Source organism: Sapajus apella, unplaced genomic scaffold, assembly GCF_009761245.1.
Source record: "Sapajus apella isolate SASKATOON/1434 unplaced genomic scaffold, GSC_monkey_1.0 scaffold91, whole genome shotgun sequence".
In the NCBI taxonomy this organism is placed as follows: domain Eukaryota; kingdom Metazoa; phylum Chordata; class Mammalia; order Primates; family Cebidae; genus Sapajus; species Sapajus apella.
The window spans coordinates 1,226,279-1,251,879 of NW_022437031.1; the positions used below are offsets into that span (position 1 = coordinate 1,226,279).

The 25,601-nt window shown below is 40.3% G+C and overlaps 1 protein-coding gene across 1 annotated transcript in view; it reads right to left on the reverse strand.

Annotated features, from left to right (window-relative positions):
* Nucleotides 1-16,134, reverse strand: part of ARHGEF9 (Cdc42 guanine nucleotide exchange factor 9) — a 179,438-nt gene extending 163,304 nt beyond the window's left edge. The window contains exon 1 of the mRNA XM_032255777.1: nucleotides 16,067-16,134. The gene's annotated coding sequence lies outside the window, so the exon portion shown is untranslated. The remainder of the gene's footprint in view (nucleotides 1-16,066) is intronic.
* Between the last annotated feature and the right edge of the window lie 9,467 nt (nucleotides 16,135-25,601).

Consider the following 25,601-nt stretch of genomic DNA (forward strand, 5'->3'; position numbering starts at 1 on the left):
TAGTGAAATAATGCAGTGGTCGTATGAACATTTTACTGTTCCCTTTCACTTAGATGGAATTATGTTTTTTTGAAGCAGTGAAAATGAATTACTCATTTTGGTATCTTCTACAAAAGTGACTGGCACATAGTAAATACCCAATAAAAACTTTAAATTTTTTGGTGGATGCATTCATTCAACATTATTATTTAGTCCCTATGTGTCAGGCATTGTGATAGATGCTCAGGATACAAGACAAAGTTCCTCATAGACTTTACAATCTACTTGGAGAAGAGAGATAGACAATAAATAAGTAAACAAGCAAGATATTTATAGATTGTGATATGTGCTCTGAAGGATATTAAACGAATTTATGTGATGTGAGTAGCCCTGGAATTGTAGAAAGTATCTAAATCGACCAAGGTCCTATCAGGAAAATAAAAACCACCCTAGGTCTTTTAAACTGAGAGCACTTAATATATCACACCTGCAGAGATAAGAGCCCAAACAGAGGATGGTGCAGCAACCTAGCATTTAACGAACACGGAAAGCTGCTACCACTTGTAGGGATGGATGGATAACAGGTGAGGCCATACAGAAACCAAAATCACCGGTTGGACAGCCTATGAGAAGCAGGTGCCATAAATGGAGGAGTTGTTCAAGAGGACCTGGATCCATGGAGGTATACAGATACCACCAGAAAACACCTCTTTGATACAGGAGGTGGGAGAAATACCCTAGGTTCTCCCTTCCTCCTAGCCACAAATCTCCTGTATGTGTCTCCCATTGGATAAAAGAAGTGAGAAAGCAAGGAAATCTAAGAAATGTAATTTTCAGAAGAGTGGAGAATGGATCTGAACACAAACAGGCCAGTGTTAATAGAGAGACTAGGGATTCCTGCAAAAAATAGGTGCCTAGAAACTCCTGCAAAAAACAGGTGTTGATTCCAGAGGTATAATTACATGTTGTTGAATCCAGTCATTATGTTTTGAGCACCTATTTGCCTAGAACCATATGAGTAGTTAGAGGAGATATAATGTAGTTGGTAGGGCGTAATCCCTTATGTCAGAACAACTTGGATTGGATTCAGTTATTGGCTTTGCCACTTACTTGGGCAGATTATTCAATGTTCTGTGCCTTGACAGCTTCTTTATCTGTGAATAGGGCTAACAAGGTTGTTACAAAGATTAGATAGATCTGTCCAAGGAAAGTACTTAGCACAGGACCTGGAAGCCAGTAAGCACTCAGGATAGGACAATAGAAATCTGGAAAAGGGGTTTCCACAATCTCTGTGTTCACTCTCTTGAAGTCCTGTTATCTCCCAGAAGCCTATGTGGTACCTAGCCAGGCACCAGCTCTCCATTCTGGTGGAGAGTCATGAGCAAAATGAAGAGAAAGACAGTCATGTCTCAGCATATCTGTGACTCAGGTTCTTCAGTCATAGAGCCATGAGCAAATGAAGAGAAAGACAGTCATGTCCCAGTGTATCTGTGACTCAGGTTCTTCAGTCATACAATGAACACACTAATTGTGTACCTAAGTGTGTTAAAGAATCACTGATCCATACATATCAGAGTTGGCCTTAATAATTGTAAAGATTATTTCCTCCAACGGTCTCATTTTACTGCTGAGAAGATATAGCCCAGGGAATGGAAGGAACTCCCAAAGTCACTAAGTAAGTGAGTGGCTAAGCTGGGATAAAAACTCAAACCCTTGATTCTCCATACTGCGTGGAGTACAGTAGTGAAAACGGGTAAACATGGAAAGCACACAACTACTCTAATTTTAAATATTGGAGGGCTAAGACTAACATGTATATTATAAACTCTTATCGTTACAAAGCAATATTTGGTTCATACGTTACTATCTATATTTACTCATTCATAAACTCAATAAACGTGTGCCTGCAATGTGTCAGGTACAGTGTGTTAAGCACTGACGTCATAGCAGTAAACAAGATGGACAGAGTTCATGCCCTCATTTCTATTCAATAAACAAGTAAATCTGGTAAGTAAATGTGCTAATACAGATAGATATAAGTGCTATAAAAGAAAGAAAGTGAAGGGATAGAGTAACGGTGGGGTAGAAAAGGGAGTTTAGATAAGGAAGTCTTCTCCAGGGAAAAGGCATTTAAATTGAGGAATAAAGGCTTAAGGCGAGCCAGCCATGTAAGAGGTAGGGGGAAAGTATTCTAGGCATAGAACACAGAAAGTACAGAAGTCCAAAGTATTGAACTGGCAAGTAGTATCACAGGAATTAGAAGCGCAATGAGGCTGAAACCTAGAGAGAAAGAGGAAGAGTGATAGGAGGCAAATTTGGCAGAAGCCAGTTCATATAAAGACTTGAAGATCATAGTAAGATAACCTGGATTTATTCTATGAACTATAGGGAGATAGAGGTGGGAACTGAGGGATTTTTAAGCAGGAGAATTAATTGAACCAATTTACATTATTTAAAGACAACTCAGCCTGCTATGTGTAGATTGAAAAGGGACAAAAGGTAGGTACTGTTTTAGTCATACAGTGTAAAGATGATGGTGAGTTGGACTGGAAGAACAGAAAAGATGATGGACAGAGGTAAAAAAATTGAGATATATTTTAGAGGTAGAAATAACAGAACTTGATGATGGATTGGATGTGGAGTGTAAGGGGAAAAAATAAATTCCAGATAACTTTAGGTTTTTGTTTTGCAATGCTGGGTAGATGGTGGCATTTTGGCTAATGTGGGGAGACTGGCATAAGCTCAGGTTTGAAGAGGGAAAAAAAATCAAGACTTCCACTTGGATGTATTGAGAGTGAGTTGCCCAGTAGTCATATTATTAGAGGGGATGTCAGGAAACAATTAGATATGAAAGCCTGGCGCTCAAGAGAGATGCTCTGGCTGGACATATACATTTTGGAGTCTTCCTCATACTGATGGTATTTAAAGTCCCACGACAAGATGTAATCATCTAGGAGAGAACATAGATTATAAAAAGGGCCCTGGATGAGTCCTGAGGCTCTTAACAATTAGATAAAAGTTACATAGAGAAGGAGAAAATTATCTATGGACACTGAGAAGCAGTAAGGTAAAAATAAAATGAGGAGAAATCATATTCAGGTGAATGTTTCAAGACTAGGTGTGTGAAATGTTGAGAAGTTAAATGATATGCCCATTGTACCGGCAACAAGGTTGGTAATTTTGACAAGAGTAGCTTCACTGGCATGAGAATAAGAAAGATCGTATTGGAGGGGTAGAGGAATGAATGAAGGGAATGAAGAGTGAGTAAAGGTAAAGAAGTAGAGACAATGAGTATAGACAACTCATTGAGAAGTTCTTCTGTGAAGGAAGTAAGACAAGATAATATTTGGGAGGGGATATGAGGTTAAGGAAATCTTTTTTTGTTTGTTTTAACATGCAAATGAGGGCACATCGGTAACAATGATGAGAATGAGAGTAAAGGCTTATTGCATAAGACTTTGCTAGTTGAGGCATGGTCGACAAACCAACAATATCATCATCACCTGGGTGCTTGTTAGAAATGCAGAAGCTCAGGCCCTATCCCACATCTACTTACTCATAATCTGCATTTCAACTAGATCCTCCAATGTTCTGCATGTACATTAAAGTTCGAGAAGCAATAGTGTGAGAGAGGGGATACCTGCAGGAGCAAAGTCCTTCAGAAAGTGAGAGGGGATGGGTTCCAAAGCAAAAAAGATTTGCCTTGATAGGAGCAGAGTCGCTTCCTGAACTCTAGCAGAAAAGAAGAGAAATGGGTACATGTGCAGGTGATGGTGAGCCTATAGATTTGGTGAATAAAAGGGAAGGAAATGCCCCTGTAATGTTTTAAAAAATGTTCTCCAGGAAGGTGAGAGAGGATTATGGAGGGAGTTGTCAGTGGAGGTTACAGAAAGGAGGAGCAAATGTGAAATAGTTTTCTCAGCACAGTGGCTTTCAATCTTGGCTGCATATTGGAATTACCTGGGAAGCTTGAAAAACCATAGATGTCTAAATCCCACCTTCAGGGATTATTATTTCATTGGAATGGGGTAAAGCCTGGGCATCAGGATTTTAAAAAGCTCCCTTGATGATTCTAATGTGCAACTAAGGTTGAGAGACACTGTCTGAGAGGGAGTGGAAAAGTAAACACATCAAGGACATATGGTAGGGTCTTTTAGGAAATGTTAAGTATCTACAAAAAAAAAAAAAAACCTAAAAATCAGTATCTCTTAGGAATAGGGGCACACACAAAAAAATAAATGTTGAGTGCCTAATTCAACCTTGTGGTAAAGAAAAATAAATCAGCCCAACTGTAGCCATTATCTCTAGTCTATTTTGCTCTTCAGGCACAGGTATAGAGATGATAGGTGGTTGCATGAAATCTGGAGGAGATTCAGATGCAAATACAATGGGAATAGAAATAGATAATAGAGTTGCAAGCATGTGCAAGGAAGTGACCATAATAGTGGACTAAAGAATCTAAGCCAGACACAAGGAAGAAGAGGGCATGAGAAAAGGTGCTGGGTAATGGGTAAGGTCAATTGAATGGTAGGGCCAATGAACTGGAGATTCTGATGATGCGGAAGAATTGTTGGAAATGTATCAAAGTGAGCTGGAGTAACAGGACACAGTAGTCAGAGAGAAGATGCTTGAAACCAATCAAGATTGTGGAAGTAATCCAGTTGGTTACTGGTTATGACAAGATCTTTAGTGTTATCACAGAAGTGTTCTGCTGAATGAAGTGAAGAAAAAAGTTGTTAAGCGTGAGATCAAGGCTGAATAGGCCGCCTACAGGAATGTTGAGGTTATATAGACAGAACAAAGGATTAAGACAAGTGATGATTTAGAAGATAAAGTCTTCAATGAATGAGAAAGAACGTCCAGAAAGACAGTCCGTCAGCCAAGAATTATGTATCAAGTGCCTACTATATACCAAGGTCTGTCTAGGTGCTAGGTATACAGCAGTGAACAAGACAGACTAGGTCTCTATCCTCAAGGAGCTTATGTTCTAATGGACAGATTTAGACATTGAACCCAAAAACCAAAAACAAGGTATAAATACTAAATAATTATTATAAAAATCTTAAATATTGTAATAGCAGGTGACTGGTGGAGGGAGATAGTGCTTTACGTAGGCCCCTCTAAAAAAGTGACATCTGAGTTGACAGTGTAATGGAATGATTAGAAGAAACCAGTCATTCAAAGTTTTGGGGAAAAAGCATTTCAAACAAGAAGGATCAACATAGGTAAAAGTCCAGAGATGGAAATGAGGTTGTGATGCACAAGGGATAGGAGAAAGCCAATGTGGCAGAGTGTAGGAAATTATAATTAGTGATAGAAAATGATGTCAGGGACTCAGTCAGGGCCAGAACATCAGGAAATGAAAGCAAAAGGAAGAGGTAGTGAGTGGCAGAGGCAGATGGCATGTCCTGCCAAGAAGCCAAGGGTTGTGGAGGCAGAGGGGAAGAAATGGGAAACATGATAGATGTTATCCTCAAATAAGCTACTACGAAATAATTTAAAGCAAAATGTTAGTGCAATGTGAGAAGTGCATATAGGTACATACGTAAATATAATCTTGGACTTTGAGAAGAAAAATCCAGCTGAATGAATTATCAAGATAATCTAGCCCCTTGATACCACTCAAAAGTATGGGGCTTGGAACAGCCCCATCAACATCATCTGGGAGCTTACTAGGAATGCAGAATCCCAGATGTACCCCAGACCTACTGACTCAGCATGAACATTTTCATAAGTTCTCCAGTGACTCATGTGCACATTAAAGTGTGAGATGCTCAGCTCTAGACCAAACTCCTGTCATTTTGTTGGAGCCATTAAGGTAATTTTATTTGCTACACCTCCTCAAAGGGAAACATCTTTATCAATATTTGGAAGCACAATAGTGAGAGATGCTGAGGACAGGCAGAATTCCTGATTTAAAGAAAAAGATTTACTGGGCATGTGGGTTCCCATCTCCTCTTTGGGAACATCAGCTAGGTAGGTATTCCCTTCAGAATACAATTCTTCATCCCCATGTTTTCCAAACACATCCCTGACACTGTAAACCTGTGATCCCCAGGGAAACTTGAAGCCAGCTCTTGAAGCAGATCAGGGAAGAGCAGGAAGTAGTCAACCCTGTCTTCCTTCAGACAACAGTCAAAGCCTGGGGAAAGGATCAGATGCTACTCAATAGGCTGCTACAGAAAGCATCACCCTAGAAAGTAGGGGTCTTGGCCAAATAGTCTCCCCCAGGCCACTTCAGCTTGATCACAGAGACCAGTCAAATGAAAGGCCCATTCCTTCTACCAAGATATGGACCCATTGGTAAGTCTTTAAGCTCTCCATGGGCTCTCTACTGTCAAATTTGTATAACTGAAGTGACTCCAAGTTCACCTCTTCCTAACACCTGACTCTTTCCTCTTTACCTCCCTCTATCTTTCTCCCATGCCATGCCTTCAGCCTCAAACAGCTTCCTGTCTACTAAATAATTTGCTCTCCCATTCACTATTAATTTTCAGGACAAAGGCAGGAGCTGAAATAATGGCATGAGGAATTTCAATTAGATGAGCAGATTTAATTTCCATCCAGACAGACATGTTGGTTAAATCACTTAGATAGATTCAGGACTTGCAAATCTCATATTAGGTATCTGTTCAAAGATTCTCTGAAAAGCCAAATTCACATATTAGTGTCCAACCTTATGAAGTCCCATCACTGAAGGTAACCAAGCAGAGTCTGGAAAAGTACCTGCCAGAGATTCTGTAGAATGATTCTTCCATTGATAGAAGGCTGCGCTAGAGAACCATGCAAAGAAGTTAGTGAGCCAAGAGGAGAAGAGCACTGGACTAGGAGTTGGGTGACTGCTAACTTGCTGTGTAACCTCTGATAAGCTACTCAGTCTCCTCATCTGTCAAATGTGTGTGATTAGAACCTCTCAATACTTTTTGACTTGTGCTTTTGTAGAGTGTAGGGAGGGTCCTTCAGAGGCTACTTCTTGTCCTTGGGGACATGTGAGAGGCTGAGTGGGTCCACTTTAACCAGAGTGGTTCTCCTTTCACCTGTTTTACTCATTAAGCTTCCAGGTAAGATTTTGATTGAACATAGCTCCTGCTTTTAAAACACAAGCCTAAACTAAATCAAAGGCTGTAAGTGGAAAGTCTGGACAATTGACCTCCTGTTTTATTTGCCCACCACAGTGTCTTAAAAGTTTGTTGGATGTTAAACAATATGTTTTAAAAAATCAATATATTTTATATAAAAATCTGGACTTCACATAAAAATCCAGCTTCTCTTGAAACACTGGAAAGTTTGGCAGCCCTGGGCTTGTATTCCTAGCTTACAACAATGAGCTTGAGCCCAGCAGCAGCTACATTCCTTAGGACCAGAGCCCCCGCCTATTGCCCCTGCCCAGCTTCTGCAGGCATCTGAGTGGTGACCAGGCATCTGGTGACCAGACGCTTGATCACCAGAGACCACTGCCCTCCAGGTCTCTCTGATTTTCAGCTTCTTTACCCCTCCACAGGTCTAGGAGACCAAACTCAGAATGGGTTTTTCTAGAAATGGCTATGTCCATACATGAAGAATGAGGTCTATGTAGAGCAGGGCTTCTCAAACTTTAATGTTCATGGATATTTTTGTTAAAATAAAAATTCTGATTCAATAGATCTGGGGTGGTGCCTAAGGGTCTGCATTTCTAGCAGACTCCCAGGTAATGTGGATACTGCTAGTCCACGGACCACAGTGCAGGTGTGAGGGGCCCATAGAAAGAAGAAACAAGTGAGGAAGCAAGAGTATTGGCCTTCAGCCCCTATTCTCACTGACCTTCAGTGTTCTGGGGAAACCACTAAACCTTCTGTTTGGTGGGCCTGCTAAGCCTTTCTCCAGGGAGGTGGTAAGAAGACAAAAACAGAGTCTTCCAGCCAGAGGAGTGCTTGAACAGAAAAAAGAATTACAAAGAAAGCCAGCATGGTGTCTGTTTAGAGGGAGGTGAGGCTTCTTTGAGGATCCTCAACCCCTTCCCTGAGCTCAAATGGCTTAGGCCACCTCTCAGGTTTGAGGAGCTGATTCCTGAGCTCCAAGGGAAACTTGTTTTATTGGTGAAAGTTCTGAGAGGGCGAAAGAAAGAAGAAATGGGGGAAAAGGAGCAGGAAGATAAAGAAGAGGGTAAGGAAGAGAGGGAGAGGAGGAAAAGGAGAGACAAGAAGAGTAAAAAAGAAGGATGAAGACCTGGTGATGGATGAGGAGAAAAGAAGAGGAGGAGAGGGAAGGAGAGAGGAGAAGAGAAGGAGGGTTAAGGAAGAGGAAATCTTAAGAGGTCAAGGCTAACGTTTTTCCTAAAGGCTCTGTATTAGCTTATTCACATGCTGCTATGAAGAAATACCTGAGACTGAGTAATTTATAAAGAAAAGAGGTTTAATTGACTCACAACTCTGCATGACTGGGGAGGAGGGAGCTCAGGAAACTTACAATCATGGCATGTGCACTGTGTAAAGGAGGGAGCTTCTTATAAAACCATCAGATCTCATGAGAACTCACTATCATGAGAACAGCGTGATTCTCTCATGATTCAATTACCTCCCACCAATCTCTCTCCTGATACATGTGGATTATTACAATTCAAGGTGAGATTTGGGTGGGGACACAGAGCCAAAACATACCAGGCTCCTCCCTTGCTAGACTCCTCTATCCTCATCTGGCCGCTCCTCACAGTATGACATTCTCACAAGAGGATCCTAAGGTCCACTTTCCAGCCCTAAAATTTAATACTTTTCTGAGGTGCTATGGTAACAGGACAAGCTGGCTCCATCCAGCCTGCCTATGGTGAACTGTCTCCTCTTCCTTTCGTGTCTCACAGCAGGAGCCACCCAACAACCCCCATTTTTCCTCTTCCTGATACGATATATTCACAGAGATCATATAGGCTGCTGTGGAAGCTCTGATGGAGTAAACTGGGAAGAAGAGAAGGCATTGCCTCTACACCTATGCATATTAGTTGTCAAGGCCTGTTACCTCTACTCGTATGGCATTTCTTCTGTGTGCCCCCTCATCTCCATACCCATAACCACTACCCCGGGTCAGGCCCTTGTTTATTATGTCTCTCCTGGACCATCCCATTAGCCTCCTATGTGTCCCTCCACCTCCACTTTTGCTGCCTTCCAATACATTCTCACAATACTGCTGAAGTTATATTCCAAAAGCACTGCTTGATTCAGATCCTCCCCTGATCAAACACTTTTAATAACTCCCTATTTTCTACAAGATTAACTTCAAATTCCTTAGCTAGATATTAACAAGTATCTATAACCTGGCTCTAAGTACTCTTCTAACTACTCTTTAGTCTCTTTAAATATTCTCTCAGAATTAATTTTCCGCTACTTCTGGCTATCTACATACTAGCCATCCTTCCAGGCCTGGATCAAATGCCATCTATGTATTGGAGCCTGGACTCAAGCTGAAATTCATCTCCCTTTCTGTAAATGCTCATGGCATCTTGCTGGCACACTTTTTCAGACACTTGCCACTGCTTTGTTTATGTAGTTAGTTGTGTATGAACTTATCTCCTCCATATAATTTTGCTTTCTCATAGCCTCTGGCAGAGCCCCTAGTGTTGAGAGGCTCTCAGAAAATGTTTGTTGAGTGAATTGGTGTTCAGAGAGAGGAGAAAAAGGCCTGAGCTTGCGTTCCGAGAAGGGCAGAGGAAACTCTGAGAGGGCCAGAGCAAGCCGTACAGTGTCCAACTTTCATCACTCTGAGGCTTGCTAAGGATGCCTCCATCTCCTTCCATGCCTCTCTTGATGCCTGAAATTCCACAGAGTGACAACCTGTGGGGTTGAAAACATTTTGCAGGTCTCTGAGAAATGCAAACAGTTTTGAAAGAGGGAAAACATCTAAGGTGATGATTCTCAAAGGGTGATTTGCAAACTTTTAGTGAATCGTGAAGTGGATCCATATGTGTGGTAAAATCAATTAGGTATATCTTGATGAGCTTTTTTTAAAACAGAAAATGTCAGACTATAGGTAAGGTTAAACCAACATGAGCTGGAAGCAATATAGAACTTGAGCTGGTTAGTTTACCTCTCTGTACCTCAGGTTCCTTATCTCGAAAACAGAAATAATAATAATAACTATATCAAAAAGTTGCTATGAGGAGTAAACAAGTGAGTACATGTAAAGTTTTTAGCACAATGCATGGCAGATGTTAGCTCTGATTATAGTGATTAGCAGTTGGGTGGCAGTAGAAGTAGGGTTGAGGTGATTGCAGAAAGGACCATTAAGAACTGTGAAGGACCTTGCCAAACCTGATGCAGACCACGTGGACTCACACCATACATGATGGGTGCAGACTAGAAAAATACTTGTGTGCATGAGTTCACACAGACACACACAGTGGACTCACAAACCCTTAGTCTCTATTAGCAGCCAGGTATGCTGGTTGCTTCACTCCTATGAGGAATCTGAGCCTGTCACAGAGCAAGGTTCTGAGGCTTGGAGGAGAAGGGAGCTTAGGCTTGTGGGGGGAAACTATTAGAAGCAGTAAAAATATCCCAGTCCCCAAACCCCAGAGCCTAGATTGAGAGAGCCTCATGAAACCCTGGCAGCCAGACAAATGAAATAGAGGCAGGCATAAGACAACTCGTTTATTTTTCTTCACTCTTTCTCTCCTTTTGTGCTGTGATTCTTTTGTGAGCCTGCCTCTAGAACCTCTCAGGGTATTTTGGTTTATTTTATATTCTTGAAGAGAGGGAAAGCAATAAAGGGAAGGATACAGTGGAGGAAGCATTTCTTTTATTTATTTATTCAAGTAATATTTATCGCATATCTTCTATGTGTTAGGCACTATTCCTGTTCCAGGCATTGAGGATATTTTGGTGAATAAAACCGTCAAAATCCTTGCTCTCATGGTGCTTATATTCTAGTATGGAAAGACAAATGACAAACAAATAAAATATATAGTATGTCAGATGGTTATAACTGCTATTGAGGGAAAAAGCAGAGAGGGTGGGGAAAAGTATTGTGCAATTTTTAAAAGGAATGGTCAGGGTAAGGCTCACTGAGAAGATGACACATAAACAATACTTGATCAAGGTGACATGGCCAGCCATGAGGACCTCTGAAAACAGAATATCCGAAGCAAAAGGAAGAGCCAGCAATGCCTTAAGGCTGGCATGTGCCAGGCAACTCTAAGGAAGAGTGGGGAGGCTGGTGTGACTGAAGTGGAGTGAGCACTGAACTGTAGCAGAAGATAAAGTCACTGAGGTAATGAGGACCTGATCATGTAGGGTCTTAAAGATCATTGTGACAATTGAGGATTTACTCTGAGTGAGACGGGTGACAACTGAAGGATTCTGAGCAGAAGAGTGACATGTGACATGATTTGACTTAAGTTTTAACATACCCACACTGGATGTTGTGTAGACAATTGACTGTAGGAGGTTAAGGGAGGGAACAGAGCAGTAAGGAGGATAATGTAGTATTCCTAGATAACGGTAGTTTAGACCAGAGTGATAGCAGGGGAGGTGGTGAGATGTAATCAACTTTAAATGTGTTTTTAAGGTAGAACCAACAGGATTTCCTGAGGGATTAGATGTGGAATGTGAAAGAAAATGAGACATAAGGCTTTTATTCTGAGCATCTGGAAAGAAGCATCTGGAATTTGTTATTAATTGAGGTAGAGATCTACCTCAATTAGGTCTTGGTTTTTGCATCAGGAGTTCAGTTGGGGACATATTAAGTTTGTAATGCCTATTAGATATACAAGTGGAGATGTTAAGTAATCAGTTGGATATACATGTTAAAGGACAAGGCAGGGCGGAGATATAAATTTGGGAGTCATTAACATATAAATGTTACTTAAAGCCATGGGTGAAAATGAGGTCACCAAGGAAAGAAATACAAATTAAGAAGAAAAGAGGTCCAATGACTAAGAACTGGAGACCTCTAATATTTAGAGGTTGGGGAGGTGAGAAGAAAAGAGCAAAGAAGTCTGAGATAGAGCAATCAGTGAGGTGGGTGTGAAACTAGGAGAGTATTGAAAGCCAAGGAAGTCTAGGAAGCCATGGAAGAAAGTTTCAAGGAGGAAGAAGTGATCGAATTTGTCAAATGCTGATGAGAGGAATTCCTTTGTGGTTGCAAAGGGGTCCAGCCCCATGGCAAGTTGATACAATGGTGGTGTATGTTCTCAAGGAATAGGGGAGGTTGACACCTCCTTGAGTGGCTTATTCAGAGGCAGTGTGACATTGAGGTTCTAGGCTGAAAGGCACACAAACCTAGGCAAGATTGACCAGAGATTCTGTGTGTCTGGTGTGTCATCTCAGGCATTTAATACAGATAGCAGAGCAAATGGAGCAGTGAACCTCATTGAAAAACCTGGCCCACCAGGCACAGATGTAGAGAAAGTGGCTACTTATAGGGTACAATCAGAAGCATGTTAGAGAGGTCTCTGTTTCCAAGCATACCTCTACCATTTCAACAACAGATTCTTGGTTTTCTTATTTATCTGACAAGCATTTATGTGTGAAGCACTGCTCCAAGCACTTACAAATAACACCTTAGTGAATCCACACAACAAGCCTATGAGGTAAGTTCCATACTTATCCCATTTTTACAGATGAAGACACTGAGGCAGGGAATGGCTAAGTACCTTGCTCAATTGAACACAGTAAGAAGTGGAGCCCAGACTCTAATTCTGCTGTCTCCAGCATCCATGCTTTTAGCATCTACGCCTAGGCACTGGCCAACTATAGTGTGAGCCAAACCCTGCCTGCAGCCTGTTTCTGTATATTTTTGTACTTTTCTATAGGGTTGTCTTTTTAAAAAAAGAAAAACATGCGACATTCACCTCATTTGGCCCATAAAGCCTAAAATATTTACTGTCTGGGCCTTCACTGAAAAAGTTTATCATCTCCTGCTTAACACTATAAAATGGGAAAGACAATACTTCTAATTGGCTTGTGGGTAGATCAAATGATATAACTTATAGGAAGTGCCGGTAGGTATTAAAAAAATAACAGATTTTACAATTAATTTTATACTCCTTCTGCCATTATCTCTTTGCTTCCTGCACTCTCCCCCAAAGGAATTCCTCTTAAATTTGACTCACTCCCAACCCTTATCTTTCCCTCAAACTTTCCTGTAAAGTAACCAGATAATCGATTTAGACAGCCATACCAATAATTATTTGTTCAACATATACATTAAAAGAATAAGTTAGTAGGAATTTCAGTAACTTCAAAATACCTAAGTGAATTGGATGAAGCAAGTAGTTTCTAACTAAGGAAGTCTTGACAATAAATGTTAAATAAGCCACTAGATGTTTTTCCCAAATGGCAATTGTAGAGTTAGCAATTGTATAATGGGTTATGTTCCCTAAAAAGTAAAATTTGAAATAAGCATTAATTTTTTAAAGCAAGTAATCTTTTATTTGGTTATTAAATATAGGGAAAAATTATAGAACATCAGAACTTGAAGACTCCATAGAAATTCTGTAGGCAAATACCTCAGATTAAAGATTGGAAATGTGAATCCCAGAGACAGAAAGATACTTGCACATGGCCACACTGCAAATTGAGCTAGAATCCTGTTCTCCTAATGTAGTGTTCTTATCATTACACAAGTGCTTGAAAACTAGTTACGTGGGACTGGATTCTATGTTTAGTTTGTCCCACATAATGTAAACATGAAGTTGATCCATTATTTAAAGATCAAAATATTACATAAGAAAATCTGGATTTCCAGATTCCGTTGAAGAAAATCAGAATAGGCCATTTAGGAAAATCAACTAGAACTGGTTAGTGGCTGGCTTTATTTAGACAGCATGTGGTCTCTAGTATGCCATAATTTCCACTGTTCTTTTTCTTTTTTTTCTTTTTTTTTTGAGATGAAGTCTCACTCTGTCATCCAGGCTGGAGTGCAGTAGCATGATGTCAGCTCACTGCCACCACTGCCTCCTGGATTAAAGCAATTCTCCTGTCTCAGACTCCCAGGTAGCTGGGACTACAGGTGCACCCTACCACACCTGGCTAATTTTTGTATTTTTAGTAGAGACAGGGTTTCACCATATTGGTCAGCCTGGTCTTGAACTCCTAACCTCAGGTGATCCACCTTCCTCGGCCTCCCAAAGTGCTGGGATTACAGGCATGAGCCACCGTGCCGGGCCCCATCACTCTCAAATGCATCTACCCTGCAATGTCTTGGACTCTCATGTAACTTACCAACCAAGTCCCTATAAGATTTTGCAGTTGACCTTCCCTGCCCTACACCTTATAGCATTTTCCCAAACAAGAGGTGGAAGCTTCCTTCTGAGGGTTCCCAGGAAGACCATGGGCTGAGACATCATAGCTATGGACTATCGTAAGACACTAGTTTTTCATACTTGATAGTTGTGGTAGAGATGCTATTAGTTATCAACTAAAAGTCAAATTTCCCTGAAAGCTGTCACATCATTTTTGTTTTTCCCACTGTTTACAATGGGAATATGACAACTGGAGCTCTAGCAGCCGTCCTGTGACCTTCAGGATAAAAACCATTGTATGGAGTTACCATACCAACCATGAACAGCCTATCTCTAGATCCTTTTTTACATAAAAACGACCCAGCAACCCCATTACTGGGTATATACCCAAAGGATTATAAATCATTCTCATAAAGACACATGCACACGTATGTTCATTGTGGTGCTGTTTACGATAGCAAAGACCTGGAACCAACCCAAATGCCCATTGAAGAGAGTATGAAAAAAAAAATGTGGCACATATACACCATGGAATACTATGTAGCCATAAAAAACGATGAATTCATGTCCTTTGTAGAGACATAGATGAACCTAGAAACCATAATTCTCAGCAAACTGACACAAGAACAGAAAACCAAACACCACATGCTTTCCCTCATAGGTGGGTGATGAACAATGAGAACAGGTGGAGGGGCAGTGGCAGGATGGGGCAGGGAGAATGGGGACAGATAAAACCGGGAGAAATGCCTGATGAAGGTGACGGGGGTGGGGGGAATGGAGACAGCAAACCACCATGGCTTGTATGTACCTATGCAACAATCCTGCAGGATGCAGGATGTGCATATGTACCCCAGAGCCCAAATACAATAAACAAATAAATAAATAAATAAATGTCTGCGTTATTTAAATCACATTTATATCTCATTTCTGTTACTAGCAGCCAAATGTAATTCCTAACATATAAAACAAGCATAAAAGTTCCTGGCCTTGGGGTGGTAAAAATTAGTGAGGGTAATGCTTTACTAGGGGTAAATCATATAACTACTTAACCTCTGTGTGCTTTAGTCTCCTTGTATATAAAATGGAAATAGTAATACTCTCTACTTCAGAGGATTATTAAATGAGTTTGATACATGTGAGGATTAAATAAATTTATTACATGTAAAATACTTAGAATAGTGCCTGACACAGGGTGTGGTAGTCAGAGTAAAGACCCCATTCCCCCTCCCCACCAAACATAGTCACATACTAATACCTAGAACCTGTGAATATATTAGGTTACACGGCAAAGAGGAATGGGGAATTAGAGTAGCAGATGGGATTAAAATTGCTAATCAGTGACCTTAAAGTAGGGAGATTATCCTGGATCATCCAGGTGAACCCAATGTAATTACAAAGGTGCTTAAATGTGAAAAAAGCAGCAGAGTTAGTGTCAGAGTACTGCAATGTGAGAAAGACTTGACTAGCCATTGCTGGGTTTGAAGACGGAAGGGAGCCATGAGTCAAGGAATGCTAGCAGCCTCTAGAAGCTGGAAAAAGCAGGCAAGTTCTTCCTATAGAGCCTCCAGAAAAGAATGCAATCCTGTTGATACCTTAATTTTAGCCACTGAGATGAATTTTGGACTTTTGACTTCCAGAACTGTAAGATAATAAATGTTTCTTGTTTAAGCCATCAAATTTGTGGTAATTTCTTCAGGAACAATAGGAAACTAATATACATGATAAGTGCTCTATAAATGATAAATATAAAACTAAATAACTCTTAATCCAAGTTAGAATTTGCAGAAAAGAATGAAGACATTTTTTATTTGATATTTGCAAACTAGCCCCATTTTATAGCTGGGGAAACTAAGGTTCAGAAACAAGTAAGTGACTTACCTAAATTCATCCAGTGGGTTAGCAGAAGGATGCTTTCTCTGTACTTGCTACCAGCAGCTGCCTGGCTACCCTGTAACTTGTGTTTCCAGCTCCAGCAGCGGCAATTTTGCAGACAGACGCCCACATCTGCTGTAACTAAAGTGTGATAATTGGTTGCTAAGCCATGCAATTGGTTGCTAGGCTCCTTTCCCCTTTCAGGCTCCAACACACTTCAGCAACTGAAAGTTAATAATCTGCCAGCAAATTAAATTTGGTGAAAAGATCAGACAGCATGTTAATCGAGAACCAGGCAATCCAGGCTCATCTCAGAGGATGGTGTGAGCTTCTACCACTACATTCCCTGTGTGGGCTGCTGTTTCCATACCAGATACATGAACTCCTGGACCTCTGTGAATCTAAAGGGCACTAGATACATTTCTTTAAGCTGCTCATGAATATCTTCATGCCTTTTCCTGAGCATTTATCTGTCTCAAATGCCCTAAGCTTGCTCATGTTTCCCAGAGTGTTGTAATTAAAGGGGTGATTATAGATGGGTGGTAGAGGCCTTATTGCGTGGAGCAGATGTTCTCACCCTGGCTGTATGTGAGAAGCACTTGGGGAACTTTGCAAAGACCCAGATGCTGGAGACCCATCCCAAATATTCTAATTTAATTGGTTTAGTTGGGGCCTATACATGGGTATTAAAATGAAAACAAAAACAAAACAAAAACTGCCCAGGTAACTCTCATGTGAAGCCAAAGTTGCCCTCCCCTGAGTGCTACTGGAGAAGTAATTCAGCAAAGAGACCTGGAGTGCAAAGCCCAGCTTTGCTACTTACTATTTGTGCAACCATGGTAAATTGCTCACATCCTCTGGGCTATAGCTTCCCCGTCTGTAAAACAGGGAAGACGATACCCCCATAGCATAACACTGCCACAGGGATTAAATGAGTTAGTACACATAAAGCACTTAGGAACAAACAGTATCAGGGCAAATGAAATTATTGATTTGTATCACTTAGAACTGTTCTTAGCAGTACTCAACAAATGCTAGCTATTATTAAGTTAACAACACATTTAATAGATGTTTATTTTTAATGTGTATTTAAGAACAGATAACTAAATCAATTTACAGCACTAGAATAAAGCTCTGTTTTTAAATTATTAAACTTTTCAGAAGCGAGTCACTTTAAGAGAAAATAGTAAGCAAAATGATGTCTGTAAATGACAGAAATTATTGTGTTTGAAAAACACTTAATCTCTTCCCATCCTTCCTCTCCTCACTAACTCCATATTCCTAATCCTACCTGTTTTTCCAAGCCCAGAATAGCATAGTTGCTACCTTTACTGGAAAACACCCTCTGATCTCCTCACCTGGAAATGTGTTTCTCCTCCTCTGGATTCCCACAGTTGTTGTTGTTGTTGTTTTTTTCTGTTTTGTTTTGTTTTTTTTCCTCTTATATATGCATCTCACACTTGACTTGGCAGTAAAAGTTCTTGAGTCTCACTGATTTCAGTCCTCTCCCCCACCCCATATTCCTCATTTCTTTACTAGCAGTGCCACCATTCATCTAGTTGGGGGGGCCAAGATCTAACGGTAATCCTTGATTTCTCATTTTTCCTCACATTTCCTACCCAGTTTGTCTGTAAAGCCTGTTGCCTCACCTTCTAAATAAACCCAGTCACTGACCACTTTCCATCTACCTTGGTCTAAGCCAACACCCTCTCTCACCTGAATATTACAATACCCTCCTCACTGAGCTTCTGGCTCCTTTGACTTCTACAGACCATTCCACACACAGAAACCAAAGAGCCATTTACATCATGCCACTGTCTAGCCCAAACCCCTTCAGTACATTTTCATCACAGGATAAAGTCCAAACTCTTTATCATGGCTTCCAAGGCTATTACAGGATCCTGCCAACCTCTTTGATTTCATTTGACTACCACTCCTCCCTCCCAACAGCTATTGCCACAAGGACTTTCTTAAGGGTCTAAAGGGCCTTTATCCAAAAATCAAAGGAGAGTCATTTATAGAAGTTTGCTTATATTTACACTTCAAAAACATTGCTGGCTGATGTGTGGAGAATAGATATAGAGTGGCTGTGAAGGTAGACGTTTGAGGTTTCCCTACCATAGCTTGGTTGGAGGAAAGACAAGAGTTCAAATGCCAACTCCAACATCTACTAGTTTTGTGATGTTGTGTCTCCACTCTTAAAACTTCTTATGTTATTTGCTTATAGTAGTAACTCATGTAACCTTTCTATTTCTCAATTTCCCTTTGTCAAATGGGGATTTAAAAATATAGTCCCTGACTCTCAGGGCCATTGTGAAGATTAAAGATGTTGTTTATTTGTAATGACTCTTATCACAGCGTCTGACAGTCAACACTCAATAGATGTTAATTATTTTACTTACCAATCCAGGCTTTACTATCAGAAAATAATATAAAGTGAATGTATTTAGGCAATAGTGTATGAAAGATAAGCACGATGGACTCTGAAAACAAACTATCTGACTTGTAAATCCTTTTCCTATGATATAGTTTGGATGTTTGTCCCCTCCAAATCTCATTTCAAAATGTGATCCTCAATGTTGAAGGCAGAACCTAGTGGGAGGTATATGGGTCATGGGGGCAGATCCCTCACGAATGGCTTGGTGCCTCCCCCATGGAAATGAATTCACAAGAGATCTGGTTTTTAAAAAAAGAGTCTGGGATCCCCTCTCTTGCTCCTTTTCTAGCCATATCACATGCCTGCTTCCAGTTTGCCTTCCATCATGAGTAAAAGTTTCCTGGGCCTCAACAGAAGCCAAGCAGATGTCAGTGCCATGCTTGTACAGCCTGCAGAACTGTGAACCAAAAATTGCCCATCATCAGTAATTCATTTATAGCAACACAAATAGACTAATACACCCTACCATTTACTAGCCCATAGAACCCTGGTCACAATATGTAACCTACCAGTGCCTCATTTATGTCACGTGTAAATGGGGATGATAACAAATTCACCTATCTTCATAGAGTAGTTGTAACTGAATTAATATGTATACATTGTTTCAGTGTTTGGCCCATAGTAAATGATCCAATAAACTCAATAAGCATTTAATACCCAAAAAAATTAGCTGTTTTCACTACTGCTGTTGTCTGAGTCATGTCTGCCCCATTGTACTGAGTCAGTTATCTTATTTGCCCATTTTTTTTTATCATCATAGTTTCAAATTTCTTATAGACTCAACTCATTTCAGTTAGCTGTCATGTTTTGTTTTCATGTGTGTGTAAGTTTTTGTTTTTTTACTTGTCACTATTTGGCCAGTGGGAGAGATTTTCAGGGTGGATTGTCATTAGACAACAAAATTACCTTATGCAACTCTAAATAAACCCTTTCTGAAAGCTCGTATAGTATTTATAAGCATGCATTCCAAAATCAAACTACCTAGATTCAGATCCCAGATCTGCCACTTACTGGCTGTGTGACCTACAGAAAGTGATTTCACCTGTTCATGCCTCAGTGTCACCTTTATTCAACAAGGATGAAGATGATACTAGTACTTACCTCCTAGAATTGTTGTGAGAGCTAATTCATATAAAATTTTATAGAATAGTACCTGACAAGGAGTAACACTACAAAAGTGTCAGTTATCATTATTACAAGCATGTAGCCCAATATAGATATGCAATGCATAATAATTAGAGTTAATAGTACCTTTATTCATGCATATATATTACTTTATAATTTTTTACTCATTTTGACATTCATTATCACACCTGAGTTATACCATGGTTCTGCTGGACAACCAGAAAAAAGGTGATCAATTCCAGTTTACAGATGGGAAACTAAGACTTGACTAAATTCTTTATTCATGTTTCTCATAATTTACATGGTCATTTTTAAATTTTGCATGAAAATCCCAAAACTCCAATGTAAGATTAGGTGTTGTTTACCACAACATTATCTTTTAAGAAAGTTTTTAAACCAGTAAATTTTCTATGATTCCTTTAAGAAGACTGACTGGATAAAAGTAACGCTGACCTTACTAAATATCAGCTGTAACCTAACTCCATTGAAGTGTTAAGCTGTAAGAGTCAAAAGCAACATGTGGCTGTGAAATCCTTCACTGTCTAATAAATTCAAGGGGTGTGTGTGTGTGTGTGTGTGTGTGTGTGTGTGTGTATAAAAGAGAGAGAGAGAGAGAGAGAGAGAGAGATCTCCTAATGTCATCCAGAATGCAGCTTGGTGGCACCCTCCACAGATAATCTCAGATATCTAAATCACTAAATAAAGAACACTAGTCTTATCTACACCTTAATTTCCTCAACTTGCATTACAGCTACAGCCAAAACCCCATTGAATCATGTCCCTGTAGAGGGTGCCCCGAATACTACAACCCAACCTCAGGACACTGCATCTTGTATGACTTCTCTTAGCATAGTGCTTTATCATCTATTTGGTCCCTCACACAGGAGCTATGCAGGGTAAGCATTATTGCATTGCATAGATGAGAAAATGGAGGTCCCCTCTCAAAGGGGCAGTGATTAGAGCAAGATTTCACTTATAACCTATAATCAATGAGCTAGGCATAATTCTAGCAACCTTACCTAAAGGAGGTCATTGAACCCTCACAACAATCCAGTTAGATAGGTATTATTATCATCCCCAATTTATAGATAAAAATATTGAGGGTAGAGAGATTAAATATATTGTCTAGATCACACAGCTTGGCAGTAACAGAGGCAGGCTCCAAACACAACAGTTTGTTTTCAGAGCCCACATGCTTTTACTACTATATTTCACAGCAAGCAAATGACAAGGAGAAAACCAGTGAACTTGCCATGCAATCTGCTCCTGCCATAAGGGGGAAGAAAGGCAGTCTTACATGGTAGCCCTATCAGTGGTATCATAAGAAATGGTAAGTCCAGGCTGGGGTCCCAGGTAAGCTCACCTTTTTACCCTCCACTGAGAGGCCAAATGTTTGGAAGCCATTCCTGACTCTGTCTCACTGGAACACAGGCTGGAGACATGGCGTAACCAGAGTATTGCTGACTTTCAGTGGAAAAACAGGTACTACGAGACTGGAGCAGGAAAGCAAGAGGAGAATGTATTGCACTCCATATACTGAATCACCCTGGTCAGTATTTGTGGCCCTTCAAGTTCCTTGGACCCGCTATACCTATCTGTTTCGTAGGCCTGACTGTACTTTCAGCAGATCTCTGTGAGAACTTCAGCTCAGAACAATAAGGGCTTGCATGTCTTTTACCAAGGACCAACACTGGATTTATTCCAGCAGAGGGACTTGCTAAAATTCTGGTTGATTTATAAATACATACACCGACACAAACATACACACATCATGGAACTAAAACTCTGTAACCTACCTCCAGTCTCAATGGAAAATAAAGCTCTTCTTTCACCCTTAACCCAGTCAAAGAATCCCCAGTCTGGGATCATTTTCTTACTCCTGTCAACATCTCCATACTGTGTTCCAAATCCCCAAGGCCTAGGAAGTCTTCAGCCTGGGCTGTCAGGGCCTTTCTAGCTCTCTCTTCTCCCACTCATTTATAAGGTCAAGCTCAAATGCCATTTTCTTTCACCTTCCTCTGAGCTTGGATGCCTGTCAGGACAGCATTCTGAAGAGGGCTGGAGTTAAATGGAAGAGCAGACAGGTGGGCACAGTTTTCACTGCTCTGACACATCCTTTTTGCCAAATTGTAGTTTAGCCTAAAACATTCATTAGGTACTATGTCTGTGCCAACCATCTCGCATGCATTCTCTCATTTACCCCTCCCCACATGCTGGGGGGTGAAGGGATTGTTTGTAACTATTCCCCCTACTGGAAGTCTGCTCCACAAGGTTAGGGATTTCTGTCTGAAGTGTTCATTGCTATATCCCAGATACATAGAACAGTACCTGACTGGCATGTGTTCAGCAAACATTTGTGAATAATAAGTTCCATTTTCTAGGTGAGGAAACTAAGGTTTGGAGAACTTAACTGACTTGCCCAAGGTCATAGGACTAATATGTGGTGAAATCAAAATTTGAACCGAGGCAGACTAGTCTGGAGCCAATGCTCTTACGTGCTACCTGATAAATGAGGAGCTACTGCAGCCCTTACAATTATATTATACATTCATGTAACAGATTAGTTCTCTTTCTGCGGCCCTTAACAACATGCATTTGACCACTTGTTTACTGCCTGTCTGATTCTAGGTCTACACTCTCCTTCAGTCCTTTGGAGGCTCCATTTCCAATGGCGGATCACTTCATCCTTGGACTCCTGTAAGGAGAAAGGATGGCAAGGGCAGCTTCTGATTTCCAGTCTGGGCCTGCCCTTTCTGCGTGACCTTGGGTAAGTCAGTTCTCCTTTCTGATGTCTCTAGCTCCACTGCTGGGAAGCAGGCAGAAGAAATAGTTTTGTGTCCAGATTTAGCAACACAGGATGTAAAAATGATGACTTTTGTATACTAAGTGACAGCTTAAGAGCAAAAAAAAAAAAAAAAAAAAAAAAAAGCCATCATTTCAAAGGAAGGTCAAAAGAAGATTCAAATGAAGATGTTTAAAATGGGGGTGGGCTGAAGATGTATCTGCTACTAAATGTCTGTGGGCCCTCAGCTACTGTAGGTATCAGATGATAAGCTATCTTGCCATTAAGGTCACCATGCATTTTTTCCAGCATAAATCAGGTTTTGACCTGCATATTTGGCCTTGTTGCTCTCTGAGCCTCCCCATCCTACTGCTGAGCAGCTGCTGCTAGATGAGGGGAGCTCGTCCAATCCCTCTTTGCCCCCACCTTCCTGTCCCTCACTGAGAGGTGCTTGCTGAGTTGGGTGGTGAGCACTAAGCAGCTGATATGCCTAGTCTATAAGCTGACCCAATTTAGATTTTTTAAAACCGTGAGTATGCTGCTTTTTATACCGCACTACAGCAGTACACAGAGAGATTTGGGCAGAGAAAGCTTCAAGGTTTTTCAAGTCACTCAAGCAATATTTATTAGGCACCTGCTGTGAGCCAAACATCATGTAGAACACTATGATGAGGAAGACTCAGATCCTGCCTTAACACAAGCACATTGTGTTAGTGTGTATGTGGAATAGTGATAAAGGAGATATATAGTTCTGAGTCAGGGTATAATATGTTAAGGACTATTGAAGCGATATAAACACAGCCTGAGGAAAAAAAGGTCACATGTGATGCAAGGGCTTTGTGGAGACAGTGGCCTTTCAGCTAAAATCTACTTAGGTGAACATAAGGGGAGGACACTGTAGAGAACAGGATTGGCACAGGACAAGGCTCATAGATTTGGAAAGCAGCTGCCTCTGAGGAGAGAAGTCACTGGAAGATCAGTGCTTGAAGATGGTAACTCTTGTATGCCAGACAGTATAGGCCAGAAGGAGAAGCTGGATGGGAGGCAGGGAGAGCAGCTGGGAGCTTACTAAACGCTTCCAGGTGAGAAGAAATGAAGCCCTTTGATTAGGGCAGTATCAGAGGAGAAGTGGGGCAAGAAAAAAATCAAGACATCATAAAACTAGAGTCTGCAAGACCTGGAAAATGATTATATAGAGAGAGGAGAGAGGAGGAATCAGAGAAAATTCTGAGGTTTCACGGCTGCATGACTGGGATGATGGTAAAGTTAATATCTCAGAGGGATCACTCAGGAGGTGAGCCAAGTTTGGGTGAGGTCATAGCAGTGGTAGAAGGTAAAAAATTTCCACCCCCTGGGTCCCTCCTATAACATGTGGGAATTCTGGGGGATAAAATTCAAGTTAAGATTTGGGTGGGGACACAGCCAAACCATATCATTAGTGATGTTGGGCATTTTTCATATGTCTGTTGGCCTTTGGATATCTTCTTTTGAGAATTGTTTATTCAAACCCTTGGCTTAGTTTTTGATGGGATTTTTTTTTTAAGTTTTTTCTTGCTGATTTGTTTGAGTTCTTTATAGATTCTAGACATTAGTCCTTTGTTGGATGCATAGTTTGCAAAGATCTTTTCCCACTCTGTGGGTTGTCTGTTTATTTTACTGATTATTTCTTTTGCTGTCCAGAAGCTCTTTAGTTTGATTAAGTCCCATCTATTTATCTTAGTTTTTGTCACATTTGCTCTCTGGTTTTTGATCATAAAGTCTTTGCCTAAATCAGTGTCTAGAAGAGTTCTTCCAATGTTATCTTCTATAATTTTTATGCTTTCAGGTTTTAGACTTAAGTCTTTGATTCATCTTGAGTTGATTTTTGTATAGGATGAGAGATGAGGATCTGATTTCATTCTTCTACAAGTGGCTTGCCAATTATCCTAGCATGACTTGTTAACAAGGGTATTCTTTCCCACTTTGTGTTTTTGTTTGGCTTGTCAAAGATCAGTTGGCTGTTAAGTATTTGGCTTTATCTCTAGGTTCTCTATTCTGTTGCATTGTTCTATATGTGTATTTTTATACCAGCACCATGATGTTTTGGTGACTACAGCCTTATAGTACAGTTTGAAGTTGGGCTATTTGATGCCTCCAGATTTGTTCTTTTTGTTTAGTCTTGTTTTGGCTATGCTGGCTGTGTTTTGGCTCCATATAAATTTTAGAATTTTTTTCTTATAGTTTTGTGAAGACTAATGATGGCATTTTGATGGAAATTGTAGTGAATTTGTAGATTGTTTTTGGCAGCATGTCCATTTTTACAGTATTGATTCTACCCATCTATGAGCCTGGGGTATGTTTTCACTTGTTTGTGTTGTCTATGATTTCTTTCATCAGTGTTTTGTAGTTTTCCCTGTAGAGGTCTTTTACCTCCTTGATTAGGTCTATTCCTAATGATTTTATTTTATTTTGCTTTTTTTCAGCTATAGTAAAAGGGATTGAGTTTCTGATCTGATTCTCAGTTTGGTCCCTTTTGGCGTATAGTAGTACCACTTATTTGTGTACATTAATTTTGTATTCTGAAACTTTACTGAATTCATTTATCGGATCTAGGAACTTTTTAGATGAGTCTGTAGAATTTTCTAGGTATACAATCATATCATCAGCAAATAGTGACATGTTGACTTCCTCTTTACCAATTTGGATACCCTTTATTTCTTTCTCTATGTCTGATTCCTCTGGCTAGGACTTCCAGTGCTATGTGATAAAAGTGGCAGACTTGTCTTGTTCAAGTTCTCAAGGGGAATGTTTTCAACTTTTCCCTGTTCAGTGCAATGTTGGCTATGGGTTTGTCATACATAGCTTATATTACCTTAAGGTAAGTCCCTTCTATGCTGATTTTGCTGAGGGCTTTAATCATTAAGAAAGCTGGATTTTGTCAAATGGTTACTCTGCATCTATTGAGATGATCATGTGATTTTTGGTTATAATTCTGTTTACATAATATATCACATTTACTGACTTGTGTATGTTAAACCATCCATGCGTTTCTGTTAGGAAGCTCTCTTGATCATGGTGGATTATCTTTTTTTGATCTGCTGTTGGATTCCATTTGCCAAAATTTTGTTGAGGATTTTTGCATCTATGTTACTCAAGGATATTGGTAGATCTTGATATCTATATATCTATATATCTATATCTATATATCTCTCTCTCTA